The 17,198-nt window shown below is 39.7% G+C and overlaps 1 long non-coding RNA gene and 1 pseudogene across 1 annotated transcript in view; one reads left to right on the forward strand and one right to left on the reverse strand.

Annotated features, from left to right (window-relative positions):
* LOC107968788 (uncharacterized) overlaps positions 1–17,198 on the forward strand; it is a 41,800-nt gene that overhangs the window by 11,402 nt on the left and 13,200 nt on the right. The gene's annotated exons all lie outside the window — the stretch shown is intronic.
* On the reverse strand, positions 13,949–15,775 carry LOC112205866 (NADH-ubiquinone oxidoreductase chain 5-like; annotated as a pseudogene).

The following is a 17,198-nucleotide window of genomic DNA, read 5'->3' on the forward strand; positions in this document are numbered from 1 at the left end:
TGGAGTAATATCTTTGGAGGATAATATGAATAATATCGCAGAGTGTACACACATGGTGTACACCCACTGTGATATAAAAGTAATATCTCCAGAGGATATTACAAATAATATCACAAGGTGTACACTCACTGTGATATTAGAAGCAATATATTCGAAAGATATTATGAATAATATCACAGGGTGTACACTCGATGAGATATTAGGAGTAATATCTCCCTAGGATATTACAAATATTATCACAAGGGGTGAACACACTGTGCTATTAGGAGAAATATCTCTCTAGGATATTACAAATAATATCACAGGCTGCACACACATGGTGTACACACACTGTGCTATTAGGAGTAATATTTCCCTAGGATATTATTAATATCACAGGGTGTACACACATGGTGTACATTTACTGTGATATTAGCTGTAATATCTCCCTACAATATTACGAATAATATCTCCCTCGGATAATATCTCCCTCTGATATTATAATATCAGAGGGTGCACACACGTGGTGTACACCCACTGTGATTTTCAAAGAGAAATATTTCCCCAGGATATCATGAATAATATCCCAGGTTGGGCAAACATGGCATACACTCACTGTGATATTAGAAGTGTAATATTTCCTCAGGATATTACAAATATAATCTTAAGGTGTACACATATGGTGTACACCCACTAAGTTATTAGGAGAGTAATATCTCCTTAGGATATTATGGATAATATTTCCGGGTGTACACACGGTGTGTACACCCATTGTGATATTAGGAAAATATTTCCCTGTGATATGGGGTGTAACATCATCCTTTTCCCCGCTGGATATTAGGGACTATATACAGCCCCTGCGATATGGGAAGTAACATTATCCTTTCTTCACCTGGATACTCCAACAATATCTCAGGGGAGTGTACAACCCCTGCGATATGCAGAGTAATATCATCCACTCACCCCCTGGATATTATGAACAATATCATAGGGGGGTGTTCACCTACTGTGATATGGGGAGTAATATAATCTTCTGTCTTCCTGGATATTGCAAACAATATCACAGGGGGGTGTACATCCCCTGCGATACTGGGAGTAATATCATCCTCTCCCTCCCTGGATATTATGAAAAACAAAATGGGGGGGTGCTCGCCCCCTACGGTAGGGGGAGTAATATCATCTTCTTCCTCCCTGGATATTATGAAATATGTCACAGAAAGGTGTATACTTCCTGCAATATTGGGTGTAATACCATCCTCTCCCTCCCTGGATGTTATGAACAATAGCACAGGGAGGTGTACACTCCCTGTGGTATGGGGAGTAATATCATTCTCTTCACTCTTGGATATTATGAAATATAGCACAAGGGGGTTTATACTTTCTGTGATATTGGGAGTAATATCATTCTCTTCCACCCTGGATATTACAGACAATATCACAGGGGGGTGTACACCTCCTACGATATGGTGAGTAACATCACCCTCTGTTTCCGGGATGTTAAGGATAATATCGCAGGATTTTGTAAACCCACTGCAATGTGGGGAGTAACATCATCCTCTCCACCCCTGAATATTACCGACAATATCGCAAGGAGGTTACACCCCCTGTAATATGTGTAGCAACATCATCCTCTCCACCCCTGAATACTACCGACAATATCGCAAGGAGGTTACACCCCCTGTAATATGGGTAGCAACATCATCCTCTCCACCCCTGGATATTATGAACAATATCATATGAAGGTGGACACCATGAGGTATGGTGAGAAATATCATCCACAACCCCTCTGAATATTAAAAAACCATATCACAGGACGTTTTATACCCCCAGCGATATGGAGAGCAATAGTATCGTCTCTCATCCCGGATATTACGAACAACATCATAAAAAAGTGTACACCCCCCGCTATACGGGTAGTAAATACCACCTCCCCGCTTCTGTATGTGACGAACCCTATGGCAGGTGAATGTACACCCCCCGCTATATGGGTAGTAAATATCACCATCTCCCTCTCTGGATGTCACAAACCATAACACGGGTGAATGATACGGGGAGTACTATCACTAATTCCCCACCGGATATTACGAACAATGTCACAGAAAAGGTGTACACACCGTGCGATATGAGTAGTATTATACATTTTCCTCTTGGATATTCAGAACCACATCACAGAGGATGGAACACCCACCGTGATATAAAAAGTAGTATCACCCTATCCAACCCCGGAAATTATAAATTATATCACAGTGGGGTGAACACCGCCAGCGATATGGGGAATAACATCACCAAATCCAAATCGAATATTACGAATCATATCACAAGGACGGTGTACACCCCACGCGACATAAAGAGTAATATTATACAATTTCTTCTTGGATATTACAAACCACATCTCAGAGGGGTGAACGACCCCCGCGATATGGGGACTAACAGCACCCTCCTATCCCGCCCTGACTGTTAGGAGCTATGGCTGTTCGCCCCTCTCGTTCGCCGTGTTTCCGACATTGGAAGAAATATCATTTCCATATGATGGAGGAGTCTGCACCCCATGCAATATAAAGAGAAATATCATTCTCTCCTTTCCGGATATTAGGAAGAATAACACAGGGATTTGTACACCAGCTGAGATATTAGGAGTAATATCACCCTCTTCTTTCCTGGATATTAGTAGCAATATCACAGGGGAGTATATACCTCTTGCGATATTGGGTTTAATATCATCTTTCCCTCACTGGATATTATGAACAATATCACCAGGAGGGGGTTTAGACCCTCTGAGATAATGGAAATAATATCTTTTTTTCCACTCTTGGATATTAGGAACCACATCACAGATAGGTATACACTTCCTGCAATTTTGACAGTCATATCACCTTCTCCTCCCCTGGAAATCAGGAACAATATCACAGAAGTGCTGTACACTTCCTGGGATATTGGTTGTAATATCTTCCTCTCCACCCTGGACCTTATGAACAATATCACAGGCATGTGTACACGCCCTGCGATTTTGAGAGTAATATCATCCTTTCCTTCTTTGCATATTAGGAACCACATCACAGGGGATGTACACACTTGCTGCAATATTGACAGTAATATCACCTTCCTCTCCCCCCTGGAAATTAGGAACCATGTCACAGGAGGGGTGTACATGTCCTGCAATATTGTGAGTAATATCCTCTCCCTTCCTGGATATAGGAAGAATATCACGGGCAGCTCTACACTCCCTGTGATGTGGGAAGTAATACCATATTCTCCTTTCCTGGATATTGAGAACAATATCACAGGGGAGGTGTACAACCCCTGCGATATTGGGAGTAATGTTATTCTCTCCACCTTTGGATATTAGGAACTATATCACAGAAATGCTGCACACTTCCTGCGATATTGGTGGTAGTATCTTCCTATTTACACTGGATATTACGAATAATGTCACAGGGGTGTGTACACAGCCTGCGATATTGGGAGTAATATCATCCTTTCCCCCCCTGGATATTAGGAACAATATCACAGAAGGGGTGTACATTCTCCCTGCAATATTGGGACTAATATCATCCACTCACCTCTGGATATGAGAAACAATATCACGGGGGGGGGGGGGGTGTACACCCTTCTGAGATATTGAAAGTAACAATATCCTCTTCCCCTCTGGATATTAGAAACATATTACGGAGGGGTGTACACCTCCTGAAATATTGGGAATACTATGATCCTCTACCCTTCTAAATATTACGAACAATATCACAGAGAGTGTACACCCCCTGCAATATTAAAAGTAATACCATTTTCTCCCCTTCTGGATATTACGAACCGTATCACAGGGGGGTGTACACCCCATGCGATATTTTGAAAAATATCATTTTCTCTCCCCTGAATATTACGAACAATATCACAGAGGGGAGTACACCCCCTACGATAGTGGGAGTCACATCATCCTCTCTCCCCCTGGATATTACATACAGCATAACAGGCGGTCGTACAACTCCTTCTATCTTGGGAGCAATATCATCTTCATTTCCTTGGATATTAAAAATAATATTACAGAGGGGTGTACACTTTCTGTGATATTCAAAGTAGTATCCTCTCACCCACTGAATATCACAATAATAATAATGGGTTATTATTATGAACAATATCACAGGGGAGTGTACAACGCCAGCGATATTGGGCATAATATTATTCTCTCCATCCCTGGATTTTATGAACAATATCACGGGGGGGTGTACACATCCTGCAATATTAAGAGTAATATCATCCTCTCCCACCCCTGAATGTTAGGAACAATATCACAGGGAGGGTATACACCTCCACCGATTTGGGGAGTAATATCACCCTCTCATATCTTTGGATATTATAAACAATATCACAGAGTGTGTGCACACCCCTTATGGTATTAGGAGACATATCATCCTCCCCCCCACTGGATATGAGTGACAATATCACACGGGGGTGTACAGCCTCTGTGATATTGGGAGTAATATCATCCTCTTTTTCCCTGGATATTAGGAACAATATCAAAGGGAGGGTGTGTACACCCTCTATGATACTGGGAGTAATATTATCCCTTTCCTCCCTGGATATTAGAAACTATATCACGGGGAGGGGGGTGTACACCCCCTGCGATATTGAAAGTAATATTATCCTCTCCCTCCCCGCCTAGATATTAGGAACAATGTCTCAGGAAAGATGTACACCAGTTGCGATGTTGGAAGTCATATCATCTTCTCCCCCCTCTGGATATTAAGAACAATATCGGCCGGGCGTGGTGGCTCACGCCTGTAATCCCAGCACTTTGGCAGGCTGAGGTGGGCGGATCACGAGGTCAGGAGATCGAGACCATCCTGGCTAACACGGTGAAACCGCGTCACTACTAAAACAAACAAACAAACAAAAAATTAACCAGGCGTGGTGGCAGGCGTCTGTAGTCCCAGCTACTCGGGAGGCTGAGGCAGGGGAATGGCGTGAACCCAGGAGGCGGAGCTTGCAGTGAGCCGAGATCGTGCCACTGCACTCCAGCCTGGGCGACAGAGCGAGACTCTGTCTCAAACAAAACAAAACAAAACAAAACAAAACAAAACAAACAAAACAAACAAACAAAAAAATCACAGGGGGGTGTATACACCCTGCAGTATTGGGAGTAATATCATCCTCTTTTCAACTGCATATTAGGATATTACAATATCACAGAGGGAGTGTACACCCCCTGCGATATTAGAGGTAATATCATCCTCTCCCCCCCTGGATATTATAAACAATATCAAAGGGGGAGGGTGTACACGTGCTGTGATATTGGGAGTAATATCACCCTCCCTTCCTGGATATTAGGAACAATGACACGGGGGTGTACATTCCTTGCGGTATTGGGAGTAATATTATCCTCTCTCCCTTGGATATTAAGAACAGTATCGCAGCAGGGGCATACACCCACTGCGATATTGGGAGTAATATCATCCTCTGCTCCCCTGGATATAAGAAACAATATCACCGGGGAGGTCTACACCCCCTGCGATATTCAGAGTAATATCATCCTTTCCTCCCATGGATATTAATAATAATATCACAGAAAATGTGAACATCCTCCAGCAAAATGGGAAGTAATATCACCCTCTCGCCCCCTAAATATTATAAACAATATCACAGGGGCTGTGTGCACTATCTGTGAAATTGGGAGTAATAACATCCTCTCCCCACGCCTAGATATTAGAAACAATATTACAAAGGCGGGTGTACACCCCCTGCGATATTGGGAGTAAGTCATACTCTCTGCCACTGGATATGAGAAATAATATCATCAGGGGGCGTATACCCCGTCCAATATTGACAGTAATATCTTCTCTCCCCGTGGATATTAGGACCAATATCACAGAAGGGGTGTACACCCCCTGCAATACTGTGAGTAATAACATCCTCTCCCTCCCTGGATATTCGGAACAATATCAAGGGAAGGTGTACGCTCTCTGCGATATTGTAAGTAACATCATCCTCTTTCTCCCTGAATATTATGAACAATATTACAGGTAAAGTGTATACTCCCTGCCATATTGGGAGTAATATCATCTTCTCTCCCCTTGAATATAAATAATATCACAGGGGGAGTGTACACCCCCTGTGATATTACAAGTAATATCATCCTCTCCTTACTAGATATTATGAACAATATTACAGGGAAAGTGTACACCCCCTGTGATATTGGGAGTAAGTTCAGCCTCTCTCCTTTAAATATTAGGAAGAATATCACAGGGGGGTGTACGCCCTCTGCCATATTGGGAATAATATTATCCTCTTCACCTTTGAATATTAGGAACAATATCACAGAAGTGGTGTACACCCACTGTGATATTAGGAGTAATATCTACCTAAAATATTACAAGTAATGTCAAAGGGTGTACAGTCACTGTGATATTAGGAGTAATATCTTTCTTAGATACAACAAATAATATCACAGGGTGTACACCCACTGTGAAATCAGGAGTAATATCTCCTTAGGATATTACTAATAGTACCCTAATATTCGTAATAATATTATGAATAATATCACAGGGTGTACACCCACTGTGATATGAAGAGTAATATCTCCCTAGGATATTACAAATAATGACACAGGGTGTACAGCCATTGTGACATAAGGAGTAATATGTTTCTTAGATACTACAAATAATATCCCAGGCTGCACATCCACTGTGATATTACAAGTACTTTCTCCCTTAGATATTAGGAATAATATCACAGGCTGTACACCAACAGTGATATTAGGAGTAATATCTTTCTAAGATACTATGAATAATATCACAGGCTGTCTACCCACTGTGATATTAAGAACAATATCCTTCTAAGGTACTATGAATACTATCACAGGGTGTATACCCACTGTAATATTAGGAGTAATATCTCCCTAACGTACTATGAATATCACAGGGTGTACATGCACTGTGATATTAGGAGTAATATCTCCCTAAGATACTACAAATAATATCACAAGGTGTACACCCACTGTGATATTAGAAGTAATATCTCCCTAAGACACTATGAATAATATCACAGGGTGTACACCCACTTCGATATTAGGAGTAATATCCCCCCATGATACTATGAATAATATCAGGGTGTACACCCACTATGACATGAGTAGTAATATCTCTCTAAGCTACTACGAATAATATCACAGGGTGTACACCCACTGTCATATTAGGTGTAATGTCTCCCTAACATATTACGAATAATATCACTGGTGTACACACATTGCGTTCACCCACTGTGATAGTAAGAGTATAATCTCCCTAAGACGTTGTGAATAATATCACAGGGTGATAATGTACACTCACTGTGACATTAGGAGTAATATTTTCCTAAGATATTATGAATGGTATTACAGGGTGTACACACACGGCGTACACCTACTGTGATATTAGTCATAATATATCTCTAAGATATCATGAATATTACAGGGTAAACATCCACTGTGATATTAGGAGTAATATCTCTCTAAGATATTACGAACAATATTACAAGGTGTACACCCACTGTAAAATTCAAAGTAATATGTGCCTAAGGTATCACAAATAATATCACTAGGTGTACACTCACAGTGATATTAAGTGTAATATCTCCCTCAGATATCAAGAATAATATCACAGGGATTAAACCCATCATGGTATTAGCAGTAATATATCCTTAAGATATCACTAATCTTTTCAAAGGGTGTACACCCCCTGTGATATTAGGAGTAATATCTTCCTAAGATAGCACGAATAATATGATGGGGTGTACACTCACTGTGATATTCATAGTAATATCTCCCTAAGATATCACAAGTAATGTAAAAGGGTGTACACTCACTATGATGTTAAAAGTAATATCCCTCTAAGATACCATGAATAATATCACAGGTTTACACCCAATGTAATATTAGGAGTAATGCCTTTCTAAGGTATAACAAATTATATCACAGAATGTACACTCACTGTGATCGTAGAAATTACATATCCCTGAGATATCACGAATAATATCACAGGCTGTACATCTACTGTAATATTAGGAGTAATATCTGCCCAAGATATGATGAATAACATTTCCCTAGGATATTACAAATAATATCACAGAGGGTGTATACCCTGTGTGATATTACGATTAACATCTGCCTAAGATATTATGAATAATATCAAAGAATGTACACCCACCATGATACTAGGAGTAATAGCTCCCTAGGATAATACAAATAATATTATCACAGGCTGTCCACATACTGTAATATTAGGAGTAATATCTCCCTAGGATATTATTAATAATATCACAGGGTGTTCACACATGGTGTACACCCACTGTGATATTAGGAGTAATATCTGCCTAGGATATTATGAATAATATCACAGGATGTACACCAACTGTGCTATTAGGAGTAAGATCTTCCTAGTATATTATAAATAATATCGCTGGGTGTACACACGTGTTGTACACACACTGTGATATTAGGAGTAATATCACCCTAGGATGTTACCAGTAATATCACAGGGTGTAAACACATGGTGTACACCCACTGTGCTATTAAAGGAAAGATCTCCCTAGGATATTACAAATAATATCCCAGGGTGTACAACCACAGTGATAATAGGAGTAATATTTCCCTTGGATATTACGATCAGTATCACAGGGTGTACACCCACTGGGATATTAGGAGTAATATCTCGTTAGGATATTATGAATAATATCACACATTTTACACCCACTTTGATATTAGGAGTAATATCTTTCTAGGATATTATAAATAATATCACAAAGTGTACACCTACTGTCCTATTAGGAGTAATATCTCCCTAGGATATTACAAATAATATCACAGGGTGTACACACATGTTGCACACCCACTTTGATAATAAGAGTAATATCACCCTAGGATATTACAAATAATATCACAGGGTGTACACAATGTGTGTACACCCACTGTAACATTAAAAGTAATATCTTCTGAGGATATTATGAATAATATTAAAGAGTGTACAAATATGGTGTACATCCACTGTGATATTAGGGGTAATATCTCCTTAGGATACTATGAAGAATATCACAGGGTGTACACTCATTGTGATATTAGAAGTAATATCTCCTGAGGATATTATCGATAATATCACAGGCTTTTCACACATAGTGTACACTCACTATGATATTAGGAGTAATATCATCTCCCGACGATATTAGGAGTAGTGTCATCTCCCGACGATATTAGGAGTAGTGTCATCTCCCGACGATATTAGGAGTAGTGTCATCTCCCGACGATATTAGGAGTAGTGTCATCTCCCGACGATATTAGGAGTAGTGTCATCTCCCGACGATATTAGGAGTAGTGTCATCTCCCGACGATATTAGGAGTAGTGTCATCTCCCGACGATATTAGGAGTAGTGTCATCTCCCGATGATATTACGCGTAGTGTCATCTCCCGACGATATTACGAGCAGTATCATCTCCCGACGATATTACGAGTAATATCACAGTGTGCACACACATGGTATACACCCACTGTGATATTTGGAGTAATATCTTTGGAGGATATTATGAATTATATCGCAGAGTGTACACACATGGTGTACACCCATTGTGATATTTAAAGAAATATCTCCCAAGGATATTACAAATAATATCACAGAGTGTACACATACACTGTGTACACTTACTTTTATATTTAGAGTAATATCTCCACAGGATATCATGAATAATATCACAGAGCATACACACATGGTGTACACCCACTGTGATATTAAAAGTAATATCTCCTGAGGATATTATGAATAATATCACAGGGTATACACTCATGGTGATATTAGAAGTAATATATCACCATATATTGTGAATACTATGAATAATATCAGAGGGTGTACACCCACTGAGAAATTAGGAGTAATATCTCCCTAGGATATTACAAATATTATCACAGGGTGTGCACCCACTGTGATATTTGGAGTAATATCTTTGGAGGATATTATGAATTATATTGCAGAGTATACATACATGGTGTACACCTACTGTCCTATTAGGAGTAATATCACCCTAGGATATTACAAATAATATCACAGGGTGTACACACATGATGTACATTTACTGTGATATTAGGAGTAATATCTCCCTAGGATTTTACTCCTAATATCACAGGATGTACACACATGGTGTACACCAACTGTGATATTAGCAGTAATATCTCTCAGATATTATGAATAATATCACAGTGAGTGTACACAGGATATTACGAATTTCCTCAGGATATTTCCTCAGGACATTACGAATAAAATCCCAAGGTGTATACACATAGTGTACACCCCCTGTGTTATTAGGAGAGTAATATCTCCCCAGAATATTACAAATAATATTTCGGGGTGTACACATGGTATGTACATCCACTGTGATATGAGGAGAACAGTATTTCCCTGCGATATGGGGAGTAACATCATCCTTTTCCTTGCTGGCTATGCTGGCTATTAGGGACTACATCGCAGACACCCCTTGCGAAATGGGGAGTAACATTATCCTTTTTTCACCTGGATACTATGGATAATATCGCTAAGGGTGTACATCCCCTACGATATGTAGAGTAATATCATCCACTCAACCCCTGGATATTATGAACAATATCACGGGGGGTGTTCACCTACTGCAATATGGGGAATAATATAATCTTCTCCCTTCCTGGATTTTACGAACAATATCACAGGGGGGTGTACATCCCCTGCGATATTGGGAGTAATATTATCCTCTTTCTCCCTTGATATCATGAAAAATAACACAGGAGAGTGTACACCCCCTGCGGTATGGGGAGTAATATCATTCTCTTCACCTCTGGATATTATGAAATATATCACAGCAAGGTGTATACTTTCTGCGATATTGGGTGTAATATCATCCTCTCCCTCCCTGGACGTTATGAACAATAGCACAGGGGGGTGTATGTCCCCTGCAGTATGGGGAGTAATATCATCCTCTTCACCCCTGGATATTACGAAATATGTCACAAGGGGGTGTATACATTCTGCAATACATTCTTCCGCCCTGGATATTACGGACAATATTGCAGGGGACTGTACACCTACTGCGATATGGAGAGTAACATCATCCTCTTCCTTCCTGAATATTACGGACAATATTGCGAGGGGGGTACAACCCCTATGGTATGAGTAGCAACTCATATCACTCCCCGTAATATTAAGGGTTTTTCCACATGGGTGAATATTCGTGTTGGCTAGACTTTATTGTACAGTTAATAATAGTATATGTTCCATAGTTGATTAAGAAATTTTGATACGTGCTTATATGTATGTGGGCTAACTTTGATAACCCTGGATATTATGAACCATATCACATGAAAGTGTACACCCTGCGCTATGGTAAGAAATATCATCCCCTCCCCCTCTGGATATTAAAAACCATATCTCAAGACGTTGTACATCCCCGGCAATATGGGGAGTAATATTATCATCTCTCATCCTGGATACTACGAACATCACAAGAAGGTATACGCCCCCTGCTATATGGGGAGTAATATCACCCTCTCCCTCCCTGAATATTACGAACCATATCACACATCCCGGGCGATATAAGGAGTAATATTACACTCTTTCCTCCTGGATATTACAAACCATATCATGGGGAATTGTACAAGCCCTCCATAGGGAAAGTAATATCACCCTATCCCCCTTTGGATATTGCAAACCATATCACAGGGGGATTTACACCCCCATCGATATGGGGAGTAATATCACCCTCTCTTCCCCTGGATATTACGAACCATATCACACTCCCCGCGATATATGGAGTAATATCACCGCCCCTTCCCCCTGTATATTACAAACCACATTGCAGTGGCATCAACACGCCCCGCGATATGGGGAGTAATATCACTGCCCTCTCCCCGCCTCAGATATTAGCAACCACATCGCAGAGGGGTGAACACTTTCTGCGAAGTGGGGAGTAATATCACCCCCCTCTCCCTCCCTGGATATTTCAAACCATATCACATCCCCCATGATGTAGACAGTAACATCACCCTCCTCTCCCCACCCCTGGACATTATGAAACATATCACACCCCCTGCGATATGGGGAGTAATATCATCCCCCCTCCCCACTGGATATTACAAACCATATCGTGGGGCGATGATCACCCTCCTGCGATACGGGGAGTAATATCACTCCACCTCCCCCTCTGGATATTACGAACCATATTGTGGGTGGGTGAACACCTCCCCCGATATGAGGAGTAATATCACCCCCTCTTCCCTCCTGGATATTGCAAACCATATCGTGGAGTAACATTCCTATGTAATATTAAGGGTTTTCCGTATGGGTGAATATTCGTGTTGGATAGATTTTATTGTACAGTTAATAATAGTATATGTTCTATAGTTGATTAAGAAATTTTGATACGTGCTTATATGTATGTGGGCTAACTTTTTATGTACTTTAATATATGAATGTACTATGTGCGATTAAGCATATATAGTACAATATATTATTCTTGGGGACTAACAGTAATGCCCGAAGTACATAGAAGAACTAATGTATTAGTGCTAGTTTATTAATACTGACATGGTAGTTAAAATGTGTGCTGAGAAAAGTACATGGAATAGTTTAATTAGAATTTCAGTTTTGGGTGTTGACGGTGAAGTGGGAAGGCTTTTTGCCTGAGTTGTCCTGGGAAGGGAATTCTCCATTTCTGGTTTACAAGACCAGAGTATTGAATTATACTACAAGGGTAGTTTAATTTAAATAGCTTATTTTCCATCAGGGCAGTGAGTGGCATAAGGGTGAGGAGAGTGGAGAAATACACAATGGATGCTGTTTGTCCAGTAATAATGAACTGGTAGTTGACGGGCTGTCCTCTGATTCATGTAAGTGTGAGCAGGTCAGCTATTAAGATTCAGAATAGGCATTGACTTAATGGACAGAATATTATGCTTTATTGTTTAGACGTATGAAGTATGGGATAATTGCTGGAATGAGAAAGGAGGATATAAGGGCTAGTACACCTCCTGGTTTGTTAGGGATGGATCGCTGAATTGCATATGCAAACAAAAAGTATCACTCTGGCTTAATGTGGGGTGGAATATTTAGTGGGCTGGCCAAAGTGTAATTATCTGGGTCGCTTAGAAGGTCAGGTGAAAATAGTGTTAGAATTATTAGGAGGAGGAGGAGAAAAATTAAACCTAGAATATCTTTGATCGTGCAGTAGGGGTGGAAAGTGATTTTGTCTGGGTCTGATGAGACTCCTGAAGGGTTGTTAGATCCTGTTTCATGTAAGAATAAATGGTAAACAGTTGCTAGAGCTGTAATGATGAAATGGAAGGTGAAAAATCGTGTAATGGTGGCTTTGTCAACTGAGAATCCACCTCAGATTCATTGTAGAAGGAGTTCCAATATATGAAATGGCTGATATTAGGTTTGTAATTACTGTAGCACCTCAGAATAATATTTGGCCTCATGGAAGTACATAGCTTAGAAATGCTGTTGCTATGGTGGTAAGTAGGAGGATAATACCAATATTTCAGGTTTCTAGAAATATAAATGACCCGTAGTATAAGCCTCGGCCAATGTGTAGGAAGAGGCAGATGAAGAATATTGAGGTGCTGTTAGCATGAAAATGCAGATTATTCGGCCACAATTTACATCTGAGCTGATGTGGGCGACTGAAGAGAAAGCTGTTGAGGTATCTGATGTATACTGTATGGCTAGAAATAATCCCGTGATAATCTGGAGAATTAGGCAGGCACCAAGAAGTGAGCCGAAGTTTCATCATGTGTAAATGTTGGATGGTGTGGGGAAATCAATGAATGAATGGTTAATAATTTTTATTAGTGGGTGCGTTTTGTGTATTTTGGTCATTAGCCTTCTTATAGATGAAGTGCAATGACGGATTTTCATACCATTGGTCATCATTATAGTCCATGTAGGAATAATGGCATATGCTTTATTTTCATTAAGTATTCTTTTGGTTATAGGGTTTGCAGGTTTTTCTTTGAAATCTCCTATTTATGGGGGTTTAGGGTTGTTAGTGGTACTGTAGGTTGTCATATTGTGTTGAACTTTCATGGGGCTTTCGTGGGGTTAATAGTGTTTTCAATTTATTTGGGTAGTTACATCTAGTGCTGTCAGTTTTAGGTGATGCGGTAAAATCGTCTGGGGGAATGAAGTAGGAATAATACTGTTGGTGATAAGGAATCCAGCGAAGACACTGCCAATTATCAGGCATTTAACTGAGTTAATTAGGAAGGGGTTATTTTCGTTACTAATGATCAGGTTTGAAAAGCGGGGTTGTCCTATCAGAGCGAAGAAAATAATTCGGATACTATAGACAGCTGCTAGGGAGTTTGCAATAAGAGTAATAGAGAGGGCTCAGCCGTTGGTATATGATGTGTTTGCGGTTTTGGTAATAAGATCTTTAGAATAAAAGCCTGTGAGGAAAGGCATACCTGTCAGTGTGAGGCTACCAATAATTAGGGAGGAGGAAGTGAGGAGTAAAGTCTGGAATAGATCTGTTTTTCGGATGTCTTGTTCATCATTGAGGTTATGGATCACGGATCCCGAACATATAAATAATGCAGCTTTAAAAAAAAGGCATGGGTGCAGATGTGAAGAAATGCTAGGTATGGTTGATTAATGCCAACTGTGACTATTATAAAGCCTAGTTGGCTTGAGGTGGAGAACGCTACGATTTTTTTGATGCCATTTTGTGTTGGAGCACAGATTGCTGTAAATAAGGTGGTCATAGCCCCTAAGCATAATGTGAAGGTTTGCACTAATAGTTTATTTTCTATTAAAGGGTAGAAGCGGATGAGCAGGGAAACTCCTGCTACACTATAGTGCTGGAGTGCATTAGGGCTGAGAGTGGGGTTGGGCCTTCCATGGTGGAAGGAAGTCACGGATGAAGGCCGAATTGAGCTGACTTTCCTACTGCTGCTAGGAGAAGACTAATTAACGGAAGGGAATTGGAGGCAGAATCTATAATAAATGCCTGCTGAAGCTCCCATGTGTGGGAGGACAAGAGGAATCATGCTAGAGCTAAAATGAAGCCAATGTCACCGATGTGATTATACAGAACCGCTTGGAGGGTTGCTGTATTAGCATCTCCTTGGCCATATCATCAGCCAATTAATAAGAAGGACATGATTCCTATACCTTATCATCCGATAAAAAGTTGAAAGAGGTTATTGGCAGTAACTAGAATTAATATTGTGATGAGGAAAATGAGTAGGTATTTGAAAAATTGATTAATGTTAGGGTCTGAGTTTATCATATTGAGAATTTTACAACAGATCAAGTAACAAATAGTGCTACTGGGAGAAATATTGTGGAGAAGTAATCTAGTTTGAAGCTTAGTGAGAGTTTAAGAGTTTGGATTGTTATTCAATGTCAGTTTGAGATAATTACTTGTTGGTCTGTATATATAAATATTGCCGCAGGGATGAGGCTAACGATGAAGGTGCACGCAATAGATATTTTTACATAGTATGGGTATGAATCTTTTTTGCAGGAGTTGGCTAAGGTAATAATAATTGGTAAGATTAAGGGAATTAGAATTGTTATAGTAGTGGAAAAGTACATGTTTATTACTTTTATTTGGAGTTGCACCAATGTTTTTGGTTCCTGAGACCAATGGATAACTCTTATCCTTTAAAAGTTGAGAAAGCAATGTTGTGAGACACAGGGGCATGACTTAGCAGTTCTTGCATACTTTCTCGGTAGGTAAGAAGTTGCGGGCTTCTATTGTTAGATTCATAGTCTAACGTTTTGGTTAAACTATATTTACAGCATGCAAATCCCACAATAATTTTAGAGTTTAAGGATAATGGGAAAATAGGTGCAACGTGTGTAAGTATTAGTGTATTTTCTCATGTAAAGGAGGGTTTAATACTGTTAATGTAATACGCAAGTGTTCCTCATTGTATCGTGGTTAGCATACACAGGGAGTAAAAGTGCTGTGATTAGCATATTAAGTCCTATAAGCATAATGGTGGTGTTTGATCAGGAGAATGAAACCACAGTGATGAAGAGTTCTCCTACTAGATTAATAGTAGGGGGTAAGGCAAGGTTAGTAAGATTTGCTAGAAGTCATCAGGAGGCTATTAGTGGAAGCAATGTTTGAAGGCCTTGGAGAAGTAGTATAATTCGGCTATGGACTCGTTCATAGTTCCAATTTGCTAGGCAGAATAGTAAGGATGAAGTGAGTCCATGGTCAATTATGAGGGTGACTGCGCCTGTAAAGCTTCAAGAGGTTTGAATGAGGATAGCCACAATAACAAGTGCTATATGGCTTACAGAGGAGTAAGCGATTAGTGATTTTAAATCGGTTTGTGGTAGACAAATTGAGTTTGTCATGACTATCCCTCACAAGGATAATATGAGGAAAGGGTAGGCTATGTATTCTGTTAGGGAGCTGAGGATAAGGGTAAGCCGTATGATACTGTAGCCGCCTAGTTTTAGGAGTACCGCTACAAGTACTACTGAGCCGGCAATAGGAGCTTCTGCGTGGGCTTTGGGAAGTCATAGGTGAAGTCCATATAGAGGTATTTCTACTATAAAAGCCAAGACACATGCTAGTCATATAATGTTATTAGATCAGGCATTTAATAGTTCTTCGGTGGTAAACGTCATTATTAGCATACTTAGTGAACCTGAGACATTTTGAGTATAGATAAGTGTGACAAGTAGGGGAAGGGATCCCACTAGTGTATAGAATAAGAAATATGAGCTTGCATTGAGGTGTTCTGTTTGGTTACCTCAGCAGGTGATGATAATTAGGGTAGGAATAAGTATAGTTTCAAAGGGGACATAAAATATAATTAGTTCAGCGGCTGTGAATGCTATAATTAAAAAATTTATAGGGAAATTAATATGGAAATGAGTTTTTTTCATAGAAGTGATTCATTGGACAGGTGATATTGGCTTGCTAGAATTATAAGAGGTAGTAGTCAGGCTGTTAAGATTAGAAGGGGCGACGTTAGCGGGTCAGGAGAGAAGGTTAATGAGAAGTTAGATGAATTATCATTTAACTGGTTAAAAAATAGTAGAGTAATGAGGCCAATGAATATGCTGTGAATAGTTATGTTAATTCAGATTATAGAGTTTTTTGAGAGTCATGTTATTGGTAACAGTATAATTGTTGGAATAATAACTTTTAGCATTAGAGTAAATTTAAATTTTGTACATAATCTAGGCCGTATGTGTTGGAGATTGAAACTAGTAAG

Source organism: Pan troglodytes, chromosome 18, assembly GCF_028858775.2.
Source record: "Pan troglodytes isolate AG18354 chromosome 18, NHGRI_mPanTro3-v2.0_pri, whole genome shotgun sequence".
Taxonomy (NCBI): Eukaryota; Metazoa; Chordata; class Mammalia; order Primates; family Hominidae; genus Pan; species Pan troglodytes.